Source organism: Dermacentor albipictus, unplaced genomic scaffold (assembly GCF_038994185.2).
Source record: "Dermacentor albipictus isolate Rhodes 1998 colony unplaced genomic scaffold, USDA_Dalb.pri_finalv2 scaffold_11, whole genome shotgun sequence".
NCBI lineage: Eukaryota > Metazoa > Arthropoda > Arachnida > Ixodida > Ixodidae > Dermacentor > Dermacentor albipictus.
The window spans coordinates 11607546-11634249 of NW_027225565.1; the positions used below are offsets into that span (position 1 = coordinate 11607546).

The 26704-nt window shown below is 46.0% G+C and overlaps 1 long non-coding RNA gene across 1 annotated transcript; it reads left to right on the plus strand.

The window, feature by feature from the left end:
* The first annotated feature begins 18612 nt into the window (after positions 1 to 18612).
* Positions 18613 to 23927, plus strand: LOC139051359 (uncharacterized). The gene is made up of 3 exons (XR_011509345.1): positions 18613 to 18761; positions 19670 to 19711; positions 23691 to 23927. It is a non-coding gene; the product is annotated as an uncharacterized lncRNA (long non-coding RNA).
* Positions 23928 to 26704: the final 2777 nt, after the last annotated feature.

Genomic DNA, 26704 nt, shown 5'->3' on the forward strand with positions numbered 1-26704 from the left:
TTACAAACTAATAGCTATGCATGAAGAACAGATATTGTGGTTCTGTAAACGACATTTATTATAACAGTCAAAGCGGACAAGTTTGCTATGACAATTTGTATCTTACGTGATTTGGTTAGGTTGTGTACAAGGGTTCTGCAAAAGCCGTATTTCCAGAATACTAAATTTTTTGAGATTCATGTGTAACATATCTATTTTGTCCGCTGTAGATGTACTATTAGATGCAATTCACAGAATTGTGATATCATTTTTCATTGTAGAGTCACGGAGTTTTAAGCTTGATAGTTTCGTTTTCTGAAAATCTTCAGTTTTGGCCAATTTTTAATAAATAATTGACCACCTAAATGAAAAGTTCGAAGCCAGTAGTCACTAGAATTAAACATTTTCTTTTAAATGCAATAAACCTCCTCAAATTTGGTGAAGTAGTTGCAGGGAAAAACGAATTACCCTTCTACATGTACTTAAATGGGAGCACCCCAGCTAAAGCTTGCTCTTAAGGAGGAGGCTGAGCTGCATCATGCAGCTACATATATATATATATATATATATATATATATATATATATATATATATATATATATATATATGTAAAGACGCCGACACGCTCTTTTAAGGTCTCTCTACCACGTGACTTGCTTGTCACATACATATTCTTCTTTCCTATATATATATATATATATATATATATATATATATATATATATATACATATACATATATATATATATATATATATATATATATATATATATATATATATATATATATATATATATATATATATATATATATATATATTGGGCCAGTGGCGTAGCCCCCCCCGAACAAAATTTCTGGCTACGCCACTGCTGCAGTACTTCCATGCCCACTGAGCGGGGGAGGAGGAGGCCAGCTGCTTAAGAAGCCCTCTTGCAATGCATACGGCGATGTGGAAGACCAGGTTATGGTGAGTAAAGGTTGGTACTGGCGAAGAAGTGAAGCGGGCCCATCCCAACAGGCAAAAGGTGTTGATGGCTGTCCAAGGGCGAACACCGTGTCACACCGGGGAGACGGTAGCTCGGTTACTGTGCTTCTTTGGTGGATCCACGTGGTCATGGTTATCAAAGCCTGCACGATAAAGTAGAATGGCGATTGAGGCGGCTGCGTCACTGCAGTACTTCCATGCCCATTGAGCGGGGCCGGAGGAGACCAGCTGCTTAAGAAGCCCTCTTGCAATGCATACGGCGATGTGGAAGACCAGGTTATGGTGAGTACAGGCTGGTACTGGCGAAGAAGTGAAGCGGGCCCATCCCAATAGGCAAAAGGTTTTGATGGCAGTCCAAGGGCGAACACCGTGTCACACCGGGGAGACGGTAGCCCGGTTACTGCACTTCTTTGCTGGATCCACGTGGTGCCAGTTATCGAAGCCTGCATGATAAAGTAGAATGGCGATTGAGGCGGCTGCATCACTGCAGTACTTCCATGCCCACTCGTAATGTACTACGTAATGCTACTACGTAATGCTGTAAGCAGAAGGAATCAGCGACGCCGATCCGGAGAGACCTAGCTCAGCCACGAGAAAGCGTCACCATCGTTACTTCTGCGTCGTGGGCTGCCATGAACAAGAAGGCCTGAATCCCAACATCAGATTCTACCGTTTTCCTTCAAGGCCTCACGAAGCGGAGCGTCGGGCGCGCTGGTTAGTTGCAGTTCGTCGCGCCGGGTAAGCGAAACTTCGCGCCATGCTGACTGCTTCGCCTGTCTGGAAGCTTGCTTAATTGTTTATCTGCGTTCTAAAATTCGGTCTTTTGCACCTACAGTCCTGACGGCAGACCGACATAGCAGCAGGCATGGCTGGTGATTCATGATTCGAGACCTGGCCACAGCGACAAGTAACAATTAGATTGGTGCGAAGTGGTGAAGTGACCAGGTGTGTGCAAATGACCAGAAATGGTCGGGCTGATTCGGTGGCAATTCACTACCCCACTACGAGCAGCACAGGTTAGCGAGTTAAATGTGCTCATTCTTGACCTCAAGCCAGCACGTTGAGGCAGCGCAGAAGGTAGTATTGATATTGCAGCACATCGATGTTCGAGCGCTGTCATTAAAATCTACATCAAGCGAGCAGCGCACGAGCTCGCGCTGCAGCGCGATTCGCACGTACGTTACTGCGAGCTCATATGCATCGGTATCAGTTATTTATCAGTTGCTAAAGGGACAGACGGCCGCTATTACAGTACAGGCATAATTACTTGTCTAGCGGCATGCAGTCAACAAAGATTGCAGGAGGCCCGCCGTTTTGCGGCATGTCGAAAGACAGCTGCCGTCGCCGCGCGTACGATCGTGCGCTCGAGCAGTTCCGTACACATGATGTCTGCTTATCGCTGCTGTGAATTCATTTATAGCAAGCATTTCCTCGTGTTTGCGCGCCTGAATCTATCAGCGCGCAAACCTTACCTGAAGTTTAACTTCGTACGCGACTCGCTTCACTTGCGATTGACACCGCGCTAAAACTTCACCGCTTATTTCTTGAACGGCGTACACGTATTCGGCGTTGCATAATTTATTGCCTTTACGCAGCGTGCCACCCCTGAACAAATATTCGGCGCCCGATAGTCGCTGCAAGTCGTGGTACAACAAAACCGAAAGTGGCGGGTCCATATTGTAAACGCGCTTTCCAAAGCAGACGACCGAGCTTGGTACTACCCAGTTCAGGACAGAGGGCGCTTTTTAGCACCATTTTTGCAGCGCCACCTAGGCAATGCAAGAGCCCCATATTCAAGCGCATACAGATGGTTCTTACCAAACAAATTCTTCTGCAGCTGCCTTTGTCATTCCAGAATGGAACAAAATGCAAACATTTAAACTATCTCACGCGACGTCATAAACAACAGCAGAGCTTTTTGCATTATTGGCTTTGCTACGCTACATAAATTCAATGCAAAAAGGGGAACAATGGGTCACCCTCTGTGACTCGCAGGCAGCTTTGTCTTCACTTCGCAGTGACATCAACAATTTAACGAGATTTAAGTTAACGAGATACTAATGGAACTCACAAAATCAAGTGAAGAAAATCGCACAGTAATGTTCCAATGGATACCTGGCCACTGCAATTTCCCTGGTAATGTTGCAGCAGATGAGGCAGCTGGACAAGCGCATGTTAATAACGCCACACATGGTCTCCCTCTAACACAAGGCGAATTGCGCCGCATACTAACACAGATGTCAGCCCGTGGTTGCAAAGTGACATGGTTGGTCAGAACACGAAATATCCCGATTTATTTCACATTGATCCATCGCTTCAATTTCAAATCCCGTCCACATTAAATGCAACCAGAGCCTTTTAAACGCTGATTCACCGTCTGCGTCTCGGTACCGCGCATACAAAACGCTTACTACATAAAATTTCGGGAGCTCATAGTGCGGAATGAACTTGTGGCCACGCTGACGATGTACAGCATCGTCTGCTAGAATGCGTAAACTGTTTTTCTTGAGGCGCTCACTAAAATCATCTACGTCTGGTGTTCGTTTACTGGCGTACAATTCGTACATTCGTCCGTTGTTGGAATATGCCGTAATTATTTGGGACCCATTCACTTTAACCAATATTAAAAAACTGGAACGTGTGCAGCATAAGGTAGTTAGGTTTGTTTTTAATTCATACGGCCGCGCGTCTGTTGGTGAGCTCGTAAGGCGCAGTGGATTACCCCCGGTGACTGTGCGCAACCGTATCTGTCGATTAAAGTTCCTCTTTCAACTTGTAAACGGCCATTATAAGGTTAACACTTCCAAGTTCTTTACTTACTCATCAGGTTATAACACGAGACGAAGGCATGCTTTATCGATAACCCCCATCAACGCACGGAATAACTGTTTCAAATATTCTTTTTTTCCCAGGACAATAACAGACTGGAATAATCTTAATTCTCATATTGTTACCCAGAATTCCTTATCAATGTTTGAAAAATGCTTGCAAATGTTATGAATTCGTGTGCGTTATCTGTTGTATGTTTTTTTTTCTTGTATGTATTCTTCACCAATGTCCTAAAATGCCTGCATATGTGATGGATTTGTATGTGTTTACATGCTTGTACATTTCTATGTATACCCACCCTGCTATGATCTGATTTCTGATCGCAGTATCTATAAATAAATAAATAAATAAATGTCCGCGACACGACACATATAGACAAACTTAGCACTTGATTTAGTGGCCTTAGATCGCAGGGCCTTCAGCCTCGGAAGATCTTAGGTCCTTGGCCAACATACTCATTGCAAAAGGAGGGATAGATGGGCTAGTTGGTAACGCATATTAATAAAAACTTAGAGCGCTAAAAAACCCGAAAGACGTAGAATGCGTGTGGTGTTTGTTTCTTTCTGTGCGTCTTCCGTGTTTTTAGCGCTCTAAGTTTTTAGTAATACTCATTGCAAAGACGAGCGTTACTGGCCCTTCGAAGATTTCTGGAAGCGAGCGATATTCTCGGAAAATATTGAATAGAGCGTTTAAATGTGATAGCGCATTCTATGTTTTCTTTTTACCCGACTTTGGCCAATCCAATGCCTGTTTTTATGTAACTTCATAGGACTTTAATCCGTGATTTCTTAAGTGCCCTTTTTTCTGTCTAGCTGAGTGACCGGATTTGTGTTTACTTATGTGCACACATGTGACTGGACTCTGTGGTGCTGTGTTACTGAGTTGACTTTTGTTTTAGAGTGGCATTAGTCTACTTACGTGACTGGACTTTGTCTTTTTATGATTTAGAGTTGTTTTCCAGTTATAGTGTGACAGTAGTGTACTTATGTTACCGGAATTAGTGTTGTTATGGATTTCACTATTTTTGTTACGATTTATTCGTTGTTTTTTTTAATCCCCATGTGAAAAGAAGTAGCCGGCGCCAGTTAAAGGCAACAACGTCTCCTAAATACTATATAATACAAAAAGAACGTTGTTTGTAAGTTCACTTCACATTTTTTTTTTCGATGCTCGCGTCAAGTAACGGATGGGATTAACACTAGGCATGACGTGTTTCCTGTTGCCAGTTTTCGCCGACTTTCTTTCTCCATGACAGAGTTGTGATATAGGACGGGCAGGAAGCGTTAACTGCCGCTCCCCCTTTTCCGAGACATGGAGGGAAGTGCACGCGTGCGTGCCGGCAGGCAATCGCTCAATGGCCGACGTCAACGCGCAGCTGCTGCTTGTCTTCAGCTGGCATTGCAAAAAAGGACGAGACATCCTCGCTTGATTCCGCATATGGCAGGGGAAAAGACGAGGGCCTCAAAAGCCGCATTAGAGAGCATGTATAGGTATCCTGTTGCAATTTGGCATGCTCACAGGATCATTGTCCGCAGATCCCAAACTACTGAACAGTCAGAGCCCATAGCCTCAATAAAAAGGTGCGGAAAGGCGCAAGAAGAGATCATGATGCGCAGTTAAAGACCGAAAATGAGGTCACCTGTTACTTCCGTAGTACTGCTTTGTCGCGTGGCGGCAGCTACTGCAAAGGATGTTTTTTCCATTTTTTTTTTTTACTTCTCACCAGGCTGAGCAGTTGTTGAACTGTGGAAGAGGAACACTGAGGAACTGCGTTCTTGTTCAAACGCGACATGCGGGACAAGAAAGTACAGTGCACGAGTCTGCGGAATATCGCGCTGTTAACTGCCTCATTTCTCTTTGTCCAAACGTTTGCTTCAGGCCGAGGCTTTCCTTGTTCGTCCAAAGTCGATCACTTCAAGCATGGCCTCCGAGATCTCGCGTGCAAGTTTTGGGCGCCATGCTTAAAGTCCCCATCCCTCTGTGAGCCCCTCTCCGTTGTTTAGAACACCGTGGAATAGCCTTCTTGGTGCTTGTTAACGCAAAGCTAGTCTGTTCCTGTGGTTTGAAGCTACCTATTATCTATCTAACCACTATCGACTGCTCAGGCGCAAACAGACGTCAAAACTGCGCTCCCCCAACTCGTGGGAATCGTGCGACAAGATATATTACTAGAACTTTCTATGAGCATTGATGCATTCAAGGTGTCCCCAGAGCAATACTGGAGTTCTCGGTATGCACATTGAACATTTATTTTATAGCGTACTTTTCTTTGACGCAGAGCGCCGGGTACATTTCAGTCACGAAAGGGATGCACGTATGAGCGTGACATAGCATTACCTTGCGGAAAAGTACCGAGCGTAGAACGTTAAAGGAGGTATAAACAAGATGGATGAAGATTAACGCTGGATGACAAGATAAATAAGAAGGACGTAAAACGTTTTTTTGAGGGTGTCCTGTATGTACTTCAAAAGTGGCAAAAGAGTTCTAAAGCTGTGTTAATAGAATAAGCCCTTTTATGCTCACACTAACGCTTATCTGCTGTCTCATAGTGAAATATTTAGCGCGCACAATCGACAAGGACACAGTGAAGGGGGACACACTAGCACTTACTCACAACTGTTTATTTTTGGAAAGATACAGCGCATAAATACCCCAGCTATCAGCACTGAGCATGTGCGACATGCTCAGTCCAAAATAAAAAGAAAGTGCTCATTACAAAAATATTTCACTATGAATTCGTACCAACTCGTCCAACTATCAGTTCTGCTGCTATCTCGCACGACCTTTGTAGTGCGTTGCCGAAGTGCTCTGAGTTCACCATCAGAGTGCCACAAAGCCACCAGCGTTTTGCATTCCGCCTCCTATGGAACGCAAGCCGCTGCCGCCGGAAATCAAATCCAATCCGCGACGTCGTGGTCATTGCAGCCACCGCGGTGATTACTCCGTGAAGAGCTCGACCCTAATGTCAGTCCCATCACCGGAAACGGTTCGCGTGCATTTCTTATGTTTTCGATTTCTCTAACAAGTGAAAGCTTTTTCTAGCGCTAAATTTCGTCAAAGGGCATGGCGGGGCTCTCTTGTGGTTATATCTGTTCAAGTGAAACCGCTGGCTTTTCACTACCTCAATTTTCAGTCTGCTCGCTGGGGTCCGAGGATACTGTAATCTGCAGACGTGGACGACGCGAATTTCTGGCACGTCGGTCAAGCTGCTTTAGAGGCCTTGGACGCCAGGGATTTCCGGAGTTGTTTATAATAGAAGCTTGGGGCGGCATAGAGTTTGGGATGCTCTGGCGTACCACACGAATGCTTGCTGGCGTGGGCCAGCTCAGGTCTGCGCGTGTACTGTAAAAAAAAAAAAACGACTATTATTTGTTGTTGTTGGAGGAGAGTGACGAAGAGAATTCTGCTGGCCACGCCAGCGACGGCTGACAACGGCGAGCAAGAGGGTTTCCATAAAAAAAGAACAGGTTACAAAAAAATTTTGATCGATCATGAAGAAGAATGTAAGAAGAGACTATTGGGTATCCTTACAGCAACAGATCATACATGTCCTCTCATGATCCCTGGTCCCCAAATGAAACAACGAACTCGACGCTGTCCTACAGGAACCTTACATGCTTTCGCATGCTCCGTCGAAGGGCGTCACTTTATGAAGTGTCGGCGTCGACAAGTGTGCGTTGGCACAGGTCGGACCCTGGCCTGTTTTCTACAAACGTGCAGAAGTGAACGCCGAGTTCGCGCGAAGACGACGACGTATTGGCTCGGCTTGCCGCCCAGCGCTTTGAGCACGCGGTCTGAAATATTGGAGGCAGCTGCTCGCAAGATGCCGACAGGATGCACGTCTCTGCTGCCTGCGGGTTCAGGCGCGCTTTCGCCGACAATGGTGCTGTGAGGACATCACTCGCCAGATAAGTCAGCAGTCTCATTTCTTTCGATGCCCACATGCGAGGGTGCATATACCCACTGGAAGAGCGAGGGATAGGACATGTTTTTAAACTCAAAGACGGTTGGCACGCATCACCACAACTTAGAGCCGTTGCAATATGGCCTTGGAGCCAAATCGGCATCTTCCTTTCAAATCAGATCCTTCGAAGTGCTTATCTCGCAGATAAAGAATCGGCGACCGTAATTCGTATCACTCGGCACGCCCGGCTAAAGCGATACGAACAATGGTGACAGCGCAGGAATCTCTGCTTGAGAACTCGACCGCGCGCACGTGGAGCAAACGTATATGCTTGCTGAGAGCGTTCCCAGCAAATTATAAAGCTGTGTTAAATTAACACTAAAGGTAACCGTAAAGGTAACTATAACTATAACGGTAACTATAAAGGTAACCGTGGTTGTGCAAAATGATTGATTGTGTGGGCAGCCTCCGAGGTGCCGGAAGCTTAACTTTTTACCGAGAGCCATTCTTTCGCGTTGCGTGACGTAAACGCGCCGCAACATTAAAAGGTGATGTGCCAGTTCCCATGACGTAACATATCGAGTTTTTAAAATATAAGCTGTAGTTGTAGTCAGTAACTGACAATTAAAAAGGCTAATTACGTTGCATTGCAACATTGAGAAAAAAAACACTGATGCTTGTTTTTCGCACAGATTTACTGGCGCGCTATACGTGGATGTGTGCCGCCCTTTCGGTGCAGCGCCTGGCAATGCATGACCTCCCAGATTGCCAGCGTGTGCGTTCAGATAAGGATGGTCCCGACTATTTTCAGTTAGCAGCGAAATTTTTACATCGCCTGGGAAAATGCCTCCGTAAAAAAGGAATCGACCTTCGTTTTGCGACACTTGGCACGGATTTTTAAAAAGTTCTTATTTGACTGAAGGTGGAAAAGAACGTTTTCACGACTTGTAGCTTTTACAAATACGAAGGCCTATTACACTAAAATTAACGCATTCTATCCAGCCAAATTTTTTTCTATAAGTCTAACCTACTAGTACTTTGTTGATCCACGAGAAATTAAATTTGTGTAACCAAGGGCTCTATTCTGGACACGCATGGCGGCTGCACAGCCGCCATTATCGGCCATGTTTACTCTCTTATTGGCTGTGGCGAGCTCACGTGCCTTGAAATTTTTGCCGGGAAACGGAAGTTTTGCGAAATGTCATTTTGCGCTTTCATCAAGATGACGAAACGTGACGTGGAGCTGCAAATTTTATGGACTAATACATTTTTTTGGTCCTTGGCAGATATATTGTGATGTTAGTGCTTCAAAAAGAATGTGAGCGGTAGCGTGCAGACGCCAGTGCAATGCATCTGCAATTGCGCGAATATGTGGTGGCGATTCAAGATATGCGCCATGCCAGCTTGCTGATTGGCTGAAGGAATATCTCGTGAGGAGCGTCACAGGAAGGGCTGTTTCGTAATCGTCATTTTGACGATGCGTGACGTTGCACTGGGCCGCCATTGCTGAGATTTTCCGCCATAATTTTTGCTGCGACGAGCCGCGCGAATTATGCTAATGAGCAGCCATATGCAATGGCAGCCGAGAGGAATGCGTATCGCCACATTTTCCCCGTCGTTTGGCGCCACGAAAATCTTTTGTTCATAACGCGTGCTCATAGTATTTGCATCGCTCTCTGGTGGTGTTGGCATTTGTGTCTGGGGCCATCGTTTTTTAAAAGAACGCGTTTATACGAAATAATATTGGTTGAATATAGCAAACTTTCAGCAATGTTGTCCACTTTTCACTGCTGCATTTATATTGTAATCGAGATTAATGCCTTTTTGCACAATCAGACGTTATGACAACGGCCTCTTTCTAATTTATAAAAAGAAATGTACGCAAGGCGGCGCCTTGAAGTTTCCTCCCGCGGTGCGAGTAACCAGCGAAATGAACAAGAGATGGCAGCGTCGGCGCTTGCGTCGCGCTAGTTGTTATCTCTGGCGCCCGCAACGCTATCTGTGATATTCGGCCGTTTCTGAGCTAGCCGAGTCGGGCTGAGTCACTTGCGTTTCACGAAATAGCGATAACGTGGCCCAGAACGTGCGCGCATCACCACTGGTAGGTCGCGTATGTTGTCTCAAGCAAGAAAACAAGCGCGTTGGCGCCAACATGCGATGACTCATTGCATTTTCCGGGGACACGCATCCTAGCTATTGAAGCAGACGACGGCTTGTACGCAGCAGACGACGGAAGCGCGAAGCGTTTTCGACGGAACAATCATACGCTTTGAGATAGCTGCTTTATTTTTACTGCGGAGGAAAACTGTTTTGCTTTACCGATAACGCTACATTCAGTGCCTTCATTTCAGTTTCTTAGGCGAAACGTCAAGTTGGCGTCACGTTACGTGGGCAAAACTGGGCCACCAGCGCCATTTTGTTTGCGTCGCGCCTACGTCACGCACCGAAGAAAATGGCGGAATGTCCAGAATAGCGCCCCAAGAGTATGTTTCTGAAAAATTGCCAAACTTTGTTTTTTGAGTAACAGCCTCTGACTGACCCTGCAATCAGGGTTCTTTTTTTCTTCCTTTCTTTTTTTTGTCATTTTTAGCTAAGACGGTGAAGCTGAAGATATGTCTGACAAATCTTCAGGAGGTTTCTCGCTAACTAAAAAAAAGTAAGCAAGATCCCAGAAAATGCCAAAACTGCGAAACTAGCGAAAATCGAAACATGTTGGGAGATGTTGAAAAAAAAATGATCATCGCCAATATTTCTGAAAATATTATAGGAGACCTACTCAGGACTGGTAAGTATAGTACTTCAAAAACATTTTGCATTACATCAAGTGTAATACTCAGCATATTTTAGGGCCCGTGTATGGTCATCCCAACGATGTGTCTCATTTTATGAATAAAATAAAAAATAACACCCTTATTGAACCCAGAACTCATTCTTTTTGTTGTAGAAAAGAAGAGTAACTCAGACTGCGTCACTTTCGTCTCGTTTTAGGCACGAAATACGTTAAAGCTTGAGTTTTCAGAGCTTCTGCATCCATATTCCCAACTACGGTACGTTGAGGTAGCAAGCACGCGAGAGCGCGTAAGGCTAGTTTTTTTTTTAAGACTAGTCGGGGGAATCTATACCTGGCACTGCCCTCTTATTACACCTACTATTTGAAATGCTCCCTGTGTACACGAACGTTGCACCAGCCTAGTGGGAAAGCGCAAAAACAGTCGCAAAAACGGCTCCCGAATATTTTTCATTCTCACTTAAAATTTTGTATTAGGCATAAAATTCTTTTCACAGCGCACAACTCCGACCACATTTTCAACATACTTTTTTTTCGCACACAAGAAATCTGAACTGAACTTAAATCTTAATTTAATTTCCCGTGACCCAATAGTGAATACCTTCTTCTGCAAGCGGGACAGCCGAAAGTGGACGTGGAGGAGCCCGAATGACGAGACTAGAAATGAAATAGACTTCATACTCTGCGCTAACCCTGGCATCATACAAGATGTGGACGTGCTCGGCAAAGTGCGCTGCAGCAACCATAGGATGGTAAGAACTCGAATTAGCCTAGACTTGAGGAGGGAACGGAAGAAACTGGTACACAAGACGCCGATCAATGAGTTAGCGGTAAGAGGGAAACTAGAGGAATTCCGGATCAAGCTACAGAACAGGCATTCGGCTTTAACTCAGGAAGAGGACCTTAGTGTTGGAGATATGAACGACAATCTTTTGGGCATCATTAAGGAGTGTGCAATAGAAGTCGGTGGTAACTCCGTAAGACAGGATGCCAGTAAGCTAACGCAGAAGACGAAAGATCTGATCAGGAAATGCCAATGTATGAAAGCCTCTAACCCTACAGCTAGAATAGAACTGGCAGAACTTTCCAAGTTAATAAGCGTAAGACAGCTGACATAAGGAAGTATAATATGGATAGAATTGAACATGCTCTCAGGAACGGAGGAAATCTAAAAGCAGTGAAGAAGAAACTAGGAATAGGCAAGAATCAGATGTATGCGTTAAGAGACAAAGCCGGCAATATCATTACTAACATTGATGAGATAATTCAAGTGGCTGAGGAGTTCTACAGAGATTTATACAGTACCAGTGGCACCCACGACGATAATGGAAGAGAGAATAGTCTAGAGAAATTGGAAACCCCACAAGTAACGCCGGAAGAAGTAAAGAAAGCCTTGGGAGCTATGCAAAGGGGGAAGGCAGCTGGGGAGGATCAGATAACAGCAGATTTGTTGAAAGATGGTGGGCAGATTGTTCTAGAAAAACTGGCCACACAGTATACGCAATGCCTCATGACTTCGAGCGTACCGGAATCTTGGAAGAATGGTAACATAATCCTAATCCATAAGAAAGGGGACGCCAAAGACGAAAAATTATACACCGATCAGCTTACTGTCCGTTGCCTACAAAATATTTACTAAGGTAATCGCAAATAGAATCGGGAACACCTTAGACTTCTGTCAACCAAAGGACCAGGCTGGATTCCGTAAAGGCTACTCAACAATAGACCATATTCACGCTATCAGGTGATAGAGAAAAGTGCGGAATATAACCAACCCTTACATATAGCTTTCATCGATTACGAAAAAGCGTTTGATTCAGTCGAAACCTCAGCAGCCATGGAGGCATTACGGAATCAGGGTGTAGACGAGTCGCATGTAAAAATACTGAAAGATATCTATAGCGGCTCCACAGCCACCGTAGTCCTCCATAAAGAAAGCAACAAAATCCCAATAAAGAAAGGCGTCAGACAGGGAGATATGATCTGTCCAATGCTATTCACAGCGTGTTTACAGGAGGTATTCAGAGGCAGCGATTGGGAAGAATTCGGGATAAGAGTTAATCGAGAATACCTTAGTAACTTGCGATTCGCTGATGATATTGCCTTGCTTAGTAACTCAGGGGACCAATTGCAATGCATGCTCACTGACCTGGAGAGGCAAAGCAGAAGGGTGGGTATAAACATTTATCTGCAGAAAACTAAAGTAATGTTTAACAGTCTCGGAAGAGAACAGCAGCTTACGATAGGTGGCGAGGCACTGGAAGTGGTAACTGAATACATCTACTTAGAGCAGGTAGTTACCGCGGATCCGGATCATGAGACTGAAATAATCAGAAGAATGAGAATGGGCTGGGGTGTGTTTGGCAGGTATTCTGAGATTATGAACAGCAGGTTGCCATTATCCCTCAAGAGAAAAGTGTATAACAGCTGCGTCTTACCAGCTGTACTCACGTATGGGGCAGAAACCTGAAGGCTTACGAAAAGGTTCTATTCAAATTGAGGACGACGCAACGAGCTATCTAAAGAAGAATGATAGGTGTAACGTTAAGGGATAAGAAAAGAGCAGATTGGGTGAGGGAACACCGCTTACCACGCCTATTAAACACGCTTCAATGTAATAACATAGATGTCACCTCCTGTCCTGTATCGCATTTATTTGAGCATTTCAGTGACATTTTGAAGACGATTTAATGGGTTGTTTGTGACTATTTTCTGAAGTAGACTGTCGTCACATATCTCAATTTGATATTAGCCTCTGTCAAATCATGTCTTGCTCTTTCCTAAAATGATTACCTTGTTATATTGCTGCTTCTTTTGTACAATACTGTACACTGTGGTTTCGCGTAGTTTTTATGATTTGTAACGTTATTCTTTTTTTTTCTCCATTGCACTTCTGTTTGCTGGCATACTGTCTAAGCCAAGTTGTCATTGTCTTTGTTTTTTTTTTCGCTTATGTATTGTTTTGTCGGCTCAAAAAAGTGCCTGTGCCTTCTGCTGCTGCCCTCAGACCGGGTTTAAGGCCCGTCAAGTTGCTGCGAGCAACTTTTTCCTTAAATCCCCCATAAATTGTACGTTTATGGAAATAAAGGCATTTGCATTTGCATTAGTTAATGATATCTTAGTTGAAATCAAGAAAAAGAAATGGGCATGGGCAGGACATGTAATGAGGAGGGAAGATAACCCATGGTCATTAAGGGTTACGAACTGGATTCCAAGGGAAGGGAAGCGTAGCAGGGGACGGCAGAAAGTGAGGTGGGCGAACGAGATTAAGAAGTTTGCAGGGACGGCGTGGCCACAATTTGTACACGACCGGGGTAGTTGGATGGGAGAGGCCTTTGCCCCTGCAGTGGGCGTAACTAGGCGGCGGCGGCGGCGGCGGCGGCGGCGACTGCTGCTGCTGCTGCTGCTGCTGCTGCTGCTGCTGCTTGCTGCTTGCTGCTGCTGCTGCTGCTGCTGCTTGCTGCTGCTTGCTGCTGCTGCTTGCTGCTGCTGCTTGCTGCTGCTGCTTGCTGCTGCTGCTTGCTGCTGCTGCTTGCTGCTGCTTGCTGCTTGCTGCTTGCTGCTGCTTGCTGCTGCTTGCTGCTGCTTGCTGCTGCTTGCTGCTGCTTGCTGCTGCTTGCTGCTTGCTGCTGCTTGCTGCTGCTTGCTGCTTGCTGCTGCTTGCTGCTTGCTGCTGCTTGCTGCTGCTTGCTGCTTGCTGCTTGCTGCTGCTTGCTGCTTGCTGCTGCTTGCTGCTTGCTGCTGCTTGCTGCTGCTTGCTGCTTGCTGCTGCTTGCTGCTTGCTGCTGCTTGCTGCTTGCTGCTGCTTGCTGCTTGCTGCTGCTTGCTGCTGCTTGCTGCTGCTTGCTGCTTGCTGCTGCTTGCTGCTGCTTGCTGCTTGCTGCTGCTTGCTGCTTGCTGCTGCTTGCTGCTTGCTGCTGCTTGCTGCTTGCTGCTGCTTGCTGCTTGCTGCTGCTTGCTGCTTGCTGCTGCTTGCTGCTTGCTGCTGCTTGCTGCTTGCTGCTGCTTGCTGCTTGCTGCTGCTTGCTGCTGCTTGCTGCTTGCTGCTGCTTGCTGCTTGCTGCTGCTTGCTGCTTGCTGCTGCTTGCTGCTTGCTGCTGCTTGCTGCTTGCTGCTGCTTGCTGCTTGCTGCTGCTTGCTGCTTGCTGCTGCTTGCTGCTTGCTGCTGCTTGCTGCTGCTTGCTGCTTGCTGCTGCTTGCTGCTTGCTGCTGCTTGCTGCTTGCTGCTGCTTGCTGCTTGCTGCTGCTTGCTGCTGCTTGCTGCTTGCTGCTGCTTGCTGCTTGCTGCTGCTTGCTGCTTGCTGCTTGCTGCTGCTTGCTGCTTGCTGCTGCTTGCTGCTTGCTGCTGCTTGCTGCTTGCTGCTGCTTGCTGCTTGCTGCTGCTTGCTGCTTGCTGCTGCTTGCTGCTTGCTGCTGCTTGCTGCTTGCTGCTGCTTGCTGCTGCTTGCTGCTGCTTGCTGCTGCTTGCTGCTTGCTGCTGCTTGCTGCTTGCTGCTTGCTGCTGCTTGCTGCTTGCTGCTTGCTGCTGCTTGCTGCTTGCTGCTGCTTGCTGCTTGCTGCTGCTTGCTGCTTGCTGCTGCTTGCTGCTTGCTGCTGCTTGCTGCTTGCTGCTGCTTGCTGCTTGCTGCTGCTTGCTGCTTGCTGCTGCTTGCTGCTTGCTGCTGCTTGCTGCTTGCTGCTGCTTGCTGCTGCTTGCTGCTGCTGCTTGCTGCTGCTTGCTGCTGCTTGCTGCTGCTTGCTGCTTGCTGCTGCTTGCTGCTGCTTGCTGCTGCTTGCTGCTGCTTGCTGCTTGCTGCTGCTTGCTGCTTGCTGCTGCTTGCTGCTTGCTGCTGCTTGCTGCTGCTTGCTGCTTGCTGCTGCTTGCTGCTTGCTGCTGCTTGCTGCTTGCTGCTGCTTGCTGCTGCTTGCTGCTGCTTGCTGCTTGCTGCTGCTTGCTGCTTGCTGCTGCTTGCTGCTTGCTGCTGCTTGCTGCTTGCTGCTGCTTGCTGCTGCTTGCTGCTTGCTGCTTGCTGCTGCTGCTGCTGCTGCTGATGATGATGATGATGATGATGATCCAATCGTACTAGCGGTGTAGATTTATCGAGAAAATCTTGGCAGAATACAGTGCGTTAGAGTGATAACCTTTCGAATTTGTAAAACCTGCAAGTCGCTAAAGCGCTCTTATCCACCTTTAGTGAAATAATTTTTTTGCAAGAAATCTGTGCTAAGTTTCGGAACACGAACGTTGATTCCATTTTTTATGGAGACAACTTCCCTCCCCATATAAAAATCTTGCCGAAAACTAAAAAATAGCCGGGACCATGCGGCCGTATAAGTGTGCCCTTATCTGAACACACACCGACGCAGCTGCAGCTGTGCGAGAGCAACACCTCCAAGACGTAGAACATTTGATGAGAGAGTCCGGTCGCCACGTTGGCTGTTTGCGCAGCCTCATTTCTATGGCGGAATGCAATGCGAAAGGGCTCGTGCACTTATATTTAGTTGCATGTTTCAGAACTCCGGGTGGCCGAATTTAATCCGTAGTTTCCCACTACGGCGTGTCTCGTGATCAGGTCGTATAGTTTTGGAACGTAAAGCCAAACAACTTTTCATTCAAGTTTTTTTTTCCTTGACGCCGACAACGACATCGGCATTTTATTTTTTTTTTACACTTTCAGTTCGTGCTTTTTTAATACATATGCATCGGTCCCTACGTGCACATATGGCACAACGGCTGGCGGTGGGTAAACTTGCTTTTTTTTCTTCTACATGCATAAGGCGACGGTGGAGGTCAAGGATGAGAAGGTGGACCAACGATTCCATATGACAGATGGAACTGAGTGAGTACAGAGTGGTGCTCGCTGCGAGTTCGCAGTTTTAAGGTGAAGACGGTTTATTAGCAAATAAGATTCCTTTTTTCGCCTCCTGCGTTCCGAAAACGTTTACAACCGTGCGCTTAATTTTTGATCGCCATCGACAAAGAAAGAAAAGCAGAAAACGGAAATCGCCGCAGCTGGGGACGCCATGTGAGCCGTCGTCCGCATACACACCTTGTTGACATGTTACTGTCTGGCGTAACTGCGCGAATCTTTTTAGTTCGTCTGGCGTGAGCGGAAAGTCAGATTGCACCCGACAGAGAACCGCTTGTCCCGCACGGAGTAGACCAGGAGGCAGCAGGTGCTTGTTCGGAGGTACAGCGCGTCTCTCTGGAATTTTGGGAAGAATTACGCAGGCGCTACGCAATCTTTGCACCTAAACGAGTCGTAGCTTTCGTGTATTTGGGAGTGTCTTTTTCTGATGGTCACGCGCAGAAATCTTGAGTTGAATGCGAATTTATTTATTTATTTATTTATTTATTTATTTATTTATTTATTTATTTATTTATTTATTTGCAATAAAGTGGCGCTTTTGTTACACGTCATTAATCTGAATGGGCTTCCGAAAAGGTGGACACAGCGAAGATGGCGATACGCACAACTGTTGCTCACGCTTGCACGTTTTCTTCGTCTGCTTGCATGCAAAGAAGGAGTGAGTGAAGATGTCGGCAGACTGCTCAAGATGGTGCGTGGAGTTGTACGAGAAATACTACAGGTTTGCGGCAGCCGACCCACGAGTACATAAAGATGCGGTAGAAAATTGGTTTGGGGGCGTGTTGAGAGGAGGAACGAAACTGAAGCCATACAGTGTCGAGGATGTGCCTGTTTGGGGTTTTGCGAAAATCTACGTACAGTTGGCGAGCACGGGCATCTTCTCGTCTGGGTGACTCATGGGTGCAAAGATGAACTTAACGTGACTCCCTCATTGCCCCCCTCCTTCCCCCTTCGGAATCTAAAAATTTGCTTTTCTCCCACTCTGGAAGACCACTGTCCTTGCTTTTCTGCGCGCTCTCTCTCTCTCTTTTCGTTTTGCTTCTTTTTAGGGGACTTCTCCTTAGACTTCCCTCTGAGCCCTACTTGGCGAGACATAACTCAGTGACGTGAGACGCAGAATACAGAAATAATAGTGCTTTAAGACGGGACAGGGTAGGAAGGAAAGAGCACGCAGATAACTGCACTAACATCTGTGTGCTCCTTCCTATCCTGTCCCGTTGTCTAGCGCTGGTTTCTATGTCATCGTGAGCCAATCAATTCTTGGAAACGCGGAATAGTCGTCAAAAGCTTCGGTTTAGAAACAGAAAACGCTAAACCCTAGTCATTGCAAAACATATTGCTACGAGGCGCTGCAGGAGCGAACGATGATGAGAGTACTGACGAAGACGATGATCGCCGATAGTCGCGTACACGGGCTCCATGCATCTTGTATGCCTGTCGTCTGCTCGTTGTATATATCTTGTAAATATACTGTCAAGCATCTTTTCTCCCAGTAACATTTTGGTGGAGAGTGCAGGTTTTTCAAGTTTCAGGACGGATCTAACCCAGTGGACACTCCTTGGCGGCATCTACAATGCCAGCGCACGGCGGGGACGAGAATACTTCGAGCAGGTCACTAACCATGGCTCAACCATCCGCCGCCAACCACCCCGTCGTCCTCACACAACCGCGTGACCCAGGTACCTTTTCCGGCTCTGACAACACCGACGTCAAAGATTGGCTTCAACTGTACGAACGGATGAGAATTTGTCTTATTTTGTATTATTCCGAAGCAGGATGGATGGCCGGGTCACCGAGGGTCATGACCCCGCTGTCTCAAACAAGAATTAGCAAAGAGAGAGAGAGAGAGAAGGAAAATAGCGCATGGAAAACGCAATATGACTTGAGGCCGCCATCAGCGAAGGGAAGCACGAACCGCGGCTGTGCCTTCGCGCCAGCCGCAGTACACGTACGCCCAGAGAGCGAGGGAGGGAGAGAAAGAGCCACGCGCCCCAGGTACACGCTGTTTCGCCAGTCACGCGCGAAACGGTCATAAGTAAACTTATTACACGACACGTTAAGTGAAGGCGCTAAATGGAAAAGCGGCAAAGAGAGAAAGAAAATGGCCGGGACGCCCGGGTTTACGACGCTCGCGACATCATGGCACGTCAGAAAGCAAATTGCGGCGCGCGAGTGTTTGCGCCGCAGAGCATGCGTAAGCTCCGCTTATATATATATATATATATATATATATATATATATATATATATATATATATATATATTGTGCAACTAGTGCGTTCATAAGGTGACGAGGGAGCTCTGAGGGCTCCGAAAGACACATTCAAGCTCAGGAAGAAAAAACGCAGTGGCTGCTGCTCGCTATAGCTTGTATCCCGCATGGCTCTGCAGCTGGCAGTGTTCCTCCTGATGGCGATGTTGGTTGCAGGTAAGAGATCGCAGCTAGTTGCTTCAGGGAACTCTCTCTCTCTCTCTCTTTCTTTTAAATTATTACAATCAGAATGATAATCATAATAAGTGTCTAATGGCATTGTTTGCTGTAACATTTGACGCACTCTCCGTGTGCTGTCCCTGTTCTGCTATCCCAGCTCGTACGTGCTGCTGTAAGTGGTGCGTTGCATCTTTCTCAGGCGTAAAACATTTATGTTCATTGTGAGCTACAGAAGACAGTGCGGTCTCACTTACACTAGTGAAATTGGTGTGCGACGTGACAGGTACCAGCGCTGGCTTGCATGCACAATTGAAGGTGGTAAGGGTGTCACGTGGGATTTCTAGGCGTGCGTCCATGGTTTGAGCATAGAGCATCGGGATGATGCGATTATAGAACCGAATTCTAAACTAACCGTCAAGCGATAGCGGTTAGAAAGCAGCACACCAAAGTGGGGCTAATCCCATTAAAACAGATCCTGCGAGGCGCTTGTTCAACCGACCCACATGCCTCACAGGCCGTGTAGCGTATGCATAAGCGTATAACGCCTCTTTTAAGTCCCAAACGGCCTCTGCGCGCGCGCACGATCTCGTCTTTCAACAAAGCAAGTTTTCAGCGAGGCGAACATCTACAGTTTCGTGTGAAAGCCCCAATCTACCTTTTTGTTTCACATGAAAAGAATTCTCGACAGATTAAAGACAGCAGAGTAGATTTAACATTTCATAAAAGGCTAACAAAAATAACACGATTGCGACGTCTTGAAAGTGATAGACAAGATTCCTGAACTTTTAGATAACCCCTCATGTACATTCTTTGTAGCCAACCAGGCTACAGTCCTAGAATTAACCTCCCTGCCTTTTTATTTATAATTCCCCTCTCTCTCTCTCTCTCGTGTTCCCGCTCTTTAGGTTCCATGCAAGATGTCCCACAGAACACGCACCTTAGGCTCCGTAAGTCCTTGCAGATAGTTATTTCTTCTCTCTATTGCGCTCAGCGATCTATGGGTACAAGACGAGGCATGCCGGTGATAACAGTCCTCTTCGGGTTTACAGAACAACACTGACAACGTTTAACTTGCAATGCAAACGACTGGAATGTTGACTACATATGCTGCACGAAAGGCTTAGTCGAAGAAGTTGAGCGGATCCCGGGCTCACCTATAGCTGTGCCTTATGTCTCAGGCCAGAACGTAGGCGTGTAAACAGAAATGCTTCTTACTCGTTAAGCCAGATGCGCGGTACCTATATAGCTGGCTACAAAATTACAAAATTTTAACACAGATGAGACATACTAGCGTAGGCCTATGCGGGATGACGCACTGATCTCCACTAGAGGGTAGAGGTCAGTGGGATGACGTATCACGGAACACTATGGCGCCGGGCCGACACCTCGCGCGATGCTGTGATGAACAATAACGCACTCAAAACGACGTGTGTGTGTGCTTCTGTTGTACGACTGTTCGAAAAAGTTATACAACGGCCGCTCAACGCAAAATGTCCCCATGCGCATAAATTTTCATACAAAAATTACTATAGACGGAACTGTGGAGCTGAGATCGCCCATCCACTATGCGAACGATTGATTAGTGTATACCTTGAAGTGCTTGCCGCTTAAGACATTCCTGTGGAGCTATTTATTCATTTATTTATTTTACCCACAGGGTTTGCACGTTACAGAGGGAAGGGGGATATTATAGACCAAAATTAGAAAAACAGTTGATACTATAACAATAAGAAGCACGAATAATCACCAGCCCAATACAGAAATGGAATGAAACAGCCGCAACTAAGATAAAGCAGAGTGATTTGCATGAACATCTAAAACTAAAACAACAATAAGCTAAAAACAGAAGAACAAATTCAATACAAATAATTAAGCAATGTTAAGCATGTTACTCAAGAAATCCTTAAAGTGCGTTGTATCCGTGATAGCTGTAGCTGCTTCTGGCAGCTGATTCCATTCAGAGGTGGTTCTACGTAAAAAATGCACGTGAATAGGTTACAGTTCTACAACGAGGAACATCAACTTTTTGGAGGTGGTCAATTCTAGATGAAATGAAAGGAGGGTATTTAATGAACTCATTGCGGAGATGATTGCTGTGATAGTAAATTTTATGAAAAAGAGCGAGCCGGGCAATTTTACACCGAATTGTAAGTTCTGGAAGGTTAAGTAGTGACTTCATCATGCTGACACTGGCTGTGCGGTCATAATTGAAAAAGAGGAAGCGAATGGAAAGATTCTGCACTCTTTCAAGTTCGTTTATCAGTGTAGTACCACCGGGATCCCAGATAGATGATGCGTATTCAAGTGACGGACGAATGTAAGTCGTGTATGGAAGCTTTTTAAGTGATGGGGGTGCCACATAGAAGTTTCTTCAAAAGTATCCAAGTGATCGGTTAGCTTTATTGACGATGTACCTCACATGATGGTTCCATGATAGGTTACTACAAATGTTAACACCGAGATATTTGTAAAATGAAACAGACTCAAGAGGCGTATTATCAAGATGATAGTGTGGTGATGCTAATAAGGTGTGAGATACGTGCATTGATTTGCATTTCGAAATGTTAAATTCCATGTTCTACGTTTGACACCAGGAATGTATGATATTTAAGTCGGTCTGAAGTAAGGCAACATCGTCTTGGTTAGTTATTTTTTGATAAATTACACAGTCATCCAGCAATTGGCAAACCGTTGATGATATGGTATCGGGTAGGTCATTCATGAAAATTTTTAAAAAGTAAGGGTTCCAATACAGACCCCTGGGGAACACACGATAGCACTGGCTGGACTGGGGAATCAACAGTATTTGCGGAAACAAACTGAGTACGGTTAAAAAGGAAAGCTCGAATCCAGTTAAGAACACTAGGATCTAGATTTAACTGACTGAGCTTAAAAAGTAGTAAATGATGACTAACCTTGTGGAATGCTTTAGAGTAATCTAAAAAAATACAGTCTATTGTGAATGCAGAATCAAGTAAATGATGCAGGTCGTTAGTAAAGACTAGAAGCTGTGTTCTGCAAGAAAAATCCTTGCGGAAGCCATGTTGTGAGGGTGTAAAAAAACTGGTTAGACTCAAGAAAATTAACAAGGTGTGTGAAGATAATGTGTTCAAAAATTTTACATAGAACAGATGTGAGTGAAATTAGACGGAAATTTGATGGATTGTGTGTTACCCCAGACTTGTGAACTGGCACAACCTTACCACCTATCAGCCAGTCTTCCAGAAGGCTAGTAGCTGCAGGGACTGTGAAAAAATGCATGCCAGAATGATAGAAGAGTATTCAATAGTATTTTTCAAGAATTTCGTACTGATGCTGTCGACGCCACATGATGATGAGTTTTTCAATTTCTTAATGACTGCACGAATACCCTCAGAAGTAATAAAGATGGCGTCCATGGGCAAGGAATGACGTAATGGCAAGGTATGCTGTGCATTGCTAACTACTGGGCGAGAAAAAGCCTTTACAAATGTATCATTTAAGACAGACGCGCATTCTACGTCAGGCACTGGATGTCCTTTCGTTGTTAGCAAAGCTATTGCACTGCGCTCATTGTCCCGTATGACACTCCAAAATTGCATAGAGTTATTTTTAAGCATATCTGGAAGCGTGCGATTAAAGAACAAAAACTTATATCGTTTCATTTCAGATAAGTAAGTTGTTGTGGCAGATTTATAGGCTGACCAACGTTTATCCGACCGAGATTTGATAGCAGCGCGATAGAGCCTTTTCTTAAGAAAAGGCTCTATCGCGTAATTACGGTTAGGAAGACGGTTTATTTGTTATGTTATACCTTTCTAAATTTCCAGGTTTCTAAGTAGAGCAAGACAGAAATTGCTGTGCTCATGCATAATCATAGCGAACAATTGCATTTATGACGCAATACATTGTTTGAAATCGACGATTTGCGAAGCCGCAAATTTGAAGCCAAAAGGACGAAGTTCATACGCAAACTCATGTAGTATACCCTTCATTCCACCATTGCTTGCTGAACCGCAATGCTTGCATCTAGCTCCCGTAGACAATAAGGTCCCTAGACACTATCGGCAGAGTTTCCTTTAATAATATTTGTAACAAACACGATGCCCATGCGTTTTCGTCTAGCGGCCATGGGTACGGTGTGTTTCAGCTGACTCGTGCACAAACCTTTAAAAAATCCACGTATGCGTTGCGAAAACGCAACCAGCTCAGATGTCGTTCACTGTCCTTTTGAGCAACTCAAAATACTTCTTACTATGAGCTTACCTAATTATTGTACAATAATTAACCAACTTTTAAAGTATTGCTGTAATCGGAAAATGCCCAATGGAGAAGTTGTAAAGCCTATTGAGAATATCGAAATTACTTCTTTCCGTGATGATAGCTGGTGTGGTTTTCATTTTTCCGGGCTGGAAAGAAAGCGCTCGAGAGTTGCAAAATTACCTACCACGTGACTACGTATAATACGTGCGCACTTTTTGGAGAAAAAAAGCTCTGGGGCTAATCGGCGCCATGTACGAGGCTGGACCGCAGCATATGGGACCTCAGATGAAAGTGCACGAGGTTCACATAAGCGACTGGCCGTTCGAAATGCGCATGTGTCTCTCTCCCTTCACGGTGACAGCCTCAGTTTATTAAAGAACTCCCAAATCCACAATTGTAGTAGCACTTTCACGTCCTGAATATTACAACAGCTGCACTATATTTGTAATTTAAGGTAACACATTTTGAGAACCCACCAGCAGCGAGACATAGAGGAATTTCTCTGTCAGTAAGATCCTTATATGTTTCAATCAAATAAAGCGTGAGCGCACACAGAGCCGCGCAAATATAGAGCGAAAATCCCATCACCAAGTTAAGGCAACATATTTCCGTGTCTTCCTGCTTCGTGTTTTGCATTAAAGCAACTTCTGCGTGACCGTTCTCACCTCTCTCTCTTACCGGCAGGTCGCGGGTTCGGTTGCCCGTACAACGAGATTGCGTGTTCCCAACAATGCGTCAGCGCCGGCAAACGCCACGGCTACTGCGGCAAGGACGACGCCTGCGAGTGCGTCGGTTGAGCCACGCGAAGCGCCCACCTGTGGCAGCCGCCTTGCGACGTTCGTGGCCTGGGGACATCGGCACCACGGTTCGCTCGTTGGCTGGCCCCGAATCGTTGATTAAACTGGCACGATTCACGAAGAATGCCTCAGCTGCTTCTTATCCAGTTCCTGCGCATACCTTCCCCCACAAGCCAACAATAGAAAAGACCGATGCAGACTGCGCGTAGCCTGCATGGCCGGTATGTACTTGGTGCTGTTTAATTTCATTTTCCTTTTTTTTTATGTCCCGCCTTCTGCGAGTGGCCGACCCCCAGTGAAAATGGCGGCCCGGCGGAGTCCTGTACAAACCAATGACGACGGGTGGAAATGAGAAATTAAATGGATCGCCATACAAAAATGCGCTCTCAAGACCTTCAAGTGCACAGCCATGTCGTGCGAGAGAACGTATATATGAAGCTCGAAGTTCGACAGGCTTAATAATTAGGCTTAGCTAGGTCTATGTCATGGAGCTTTCTTCAGAGCGAAGCTTTCTTTGCTTCTTCATTCGACTTTCCCACTGCTGCTGCTGCTGTGGTCTGCCGTCGCGCCCACCACCTCGGGGGATGGTTCACAGCGTGTATATAGATGACAGCGCAAGTAAGAGGAAAGGCGACGGGAGAAACTCGTTTCCACCCCACCGCGTCGGATGTGCACAATACTCCCTGGAACTCCCTGGCCGTTGCCCCATTAGCCACTTGACAGCTGTAATTATATGCGACTCCCTTCAGAAACATTCCAGAAACTGCAGCGCTTCCCTTTCCACTAACGTGCGAGGCCAGAGAGGACGCAGATAGAGCTGTAGAGAGGAGAAGGAGAAGAGGCAGTTCCAATATAAGAGAAGGGGGAGGTGACGTGAGAAGGCAAGGAAACCTCACTACTATATGACAGCGGTTGCGGGGAAACAGGATAAGCTTAAGTTCAAGGAACGGTACAGTACGTTCCTGCTATTTCTGAAAAATAAACGCCATGCAAGCATGTCAAGCGCACAAATTGCGCAGGGCGTGCAGAAGCAGAGCCGCATTAATTAAAGCGCACCGCAGGGTCCAGGAGACACTACGGAAGCGGTCGTCTATCAAATCAACACTTCTGTGCCTGCGGCGTTAGCTTTGCGGCTATGACATTGCTCGAGGTCGTGGGTTTGATTCCAATCGCGTCAGCCGCATTTAGACGGGGGCCAAATAGAAAACGCACGTGCACTTAGGTTTTGGGACACGTTAAAGGACATCACGGTGTCAAAATTAATCCGCAGTCCGCCACTACGGCGTGCCTCATAATACGAGTGTGGTTTTGGCACGTACAGCCCCATAATCCAATTCCACTTTAATACTTCTGCCACAATGCATGTGCCTTGTGAGGAAGTGACAACGCTCAGCCCTTCCCGACGTTATAAAATATGGCGCACAACAACGCCTCAAGCAAACACCTCTCCCGGTGTGTTCTGTGTACTACGCAGACAAACAACAGTGGTGCACACAAGGTAACGTTCAACTCACCCATCTCGTGTTAGCCTAAAGCTGGAGAAATTAAGCTTTAGCCGTCAACATCAAAAGTATCGTCAATCAAAGCATCCAGCACGGAAGGCTTCGCTTATATCCATTCCTACAGTGCCGTGGGATCTGCATATTTTTTTCCTCCGTGCCTGCCGGGAAGACCAAGTAACTTGTGCCACTCGAAGCTCGTCCGTTTAACGGTCGCTCAGTGGCACCGGTATTTACCACTAAACCAGCTTGCCGCATGTTAAGCAAAAGTAACTGCACTCCACTTCTACATTAGTCAGTCCTGTTAAGTGTTACCACACCACCCACGGCGGCCGCATTTCGAGTGGTTCGAAATGCGAAAACACCCATGTACTTAGATTTAGGTGCACGTTAATGAACCGCAGGTATCCCCCGCTACGGCATGCTTCATAATCAGATCGTTAGGATTATATAGTAGGTTTATTAACCACCTTTTGGATTTTGCTAGGGGATCAGGTGGACAGGTTGGTGTTTCCTGCTTTGCCACATTTGACTTATATGGGCGTCACGTGAGGGACAAAAATTATTCGTGAAAAATAAGGAGACTAAGATGAAAAAAAGAAGGGGGGGGACAAAGAACTAAATGGTGGATGACGTGATGTGGCACTTAAGCGCGACGTTGAAAAAAATTACTTTTAGCAGTTATATCAAGTGCACGCGTGGACTTGATGTTCATTCCCGTGGCGGCATAAGTTTCGTTAAATAAGGTGAAGAACGCAGCGCTCGCGTAGAGAACATGCAAGTTCCCTCCTCTGTGCGTGTGTGCAATCGCCCAGCTTTGCATACATATCTAATGCTTGTACTTGGTGGCGCTGGCACCAATTTACACACCTGCGCAGCTCATTGACGTTGCTTCAGCCGACGCTTGTAGATATATACGGAAGCACCAGAAGAGTGAGAGCAGCACATAAAGAGTACCTATACCGCACTGTATAGGTGCATATAGTACATATGAGCCCACGGATCACCTTGTCCGATTCTTTATGAGTGCGGCAGCGTAAAACACTGCGAGGACTAGGAAGTAAACAGGACTGGCGCTTCCATGTCCCCATCATGTTTCAGTTTTTTTCAGCATCATTGATTTCCTTAATGAATGCCTTGCGCCAATCTGCCTCTGTCTTAGTGTCGTGGTGTTTTCAATTTTCGTTGTATTGAATTAGGCCGAGGTATTTGCATTCCGATGTTTTTCTGACGGGGTTCCGTTGGAGGATGAATTCGTTGTTAATGTTGCTTGTATTTATACCCATCCACTGTGTTTTGTCAGTGTTAAACCTTAGCTGGTCGGTTCCTATGACTTGGGAGTAGATGTCGAGCAGGTGTTGGAGGTCAGCTGCTGATTCTGCTAGCAGCCAGCATGCCGACT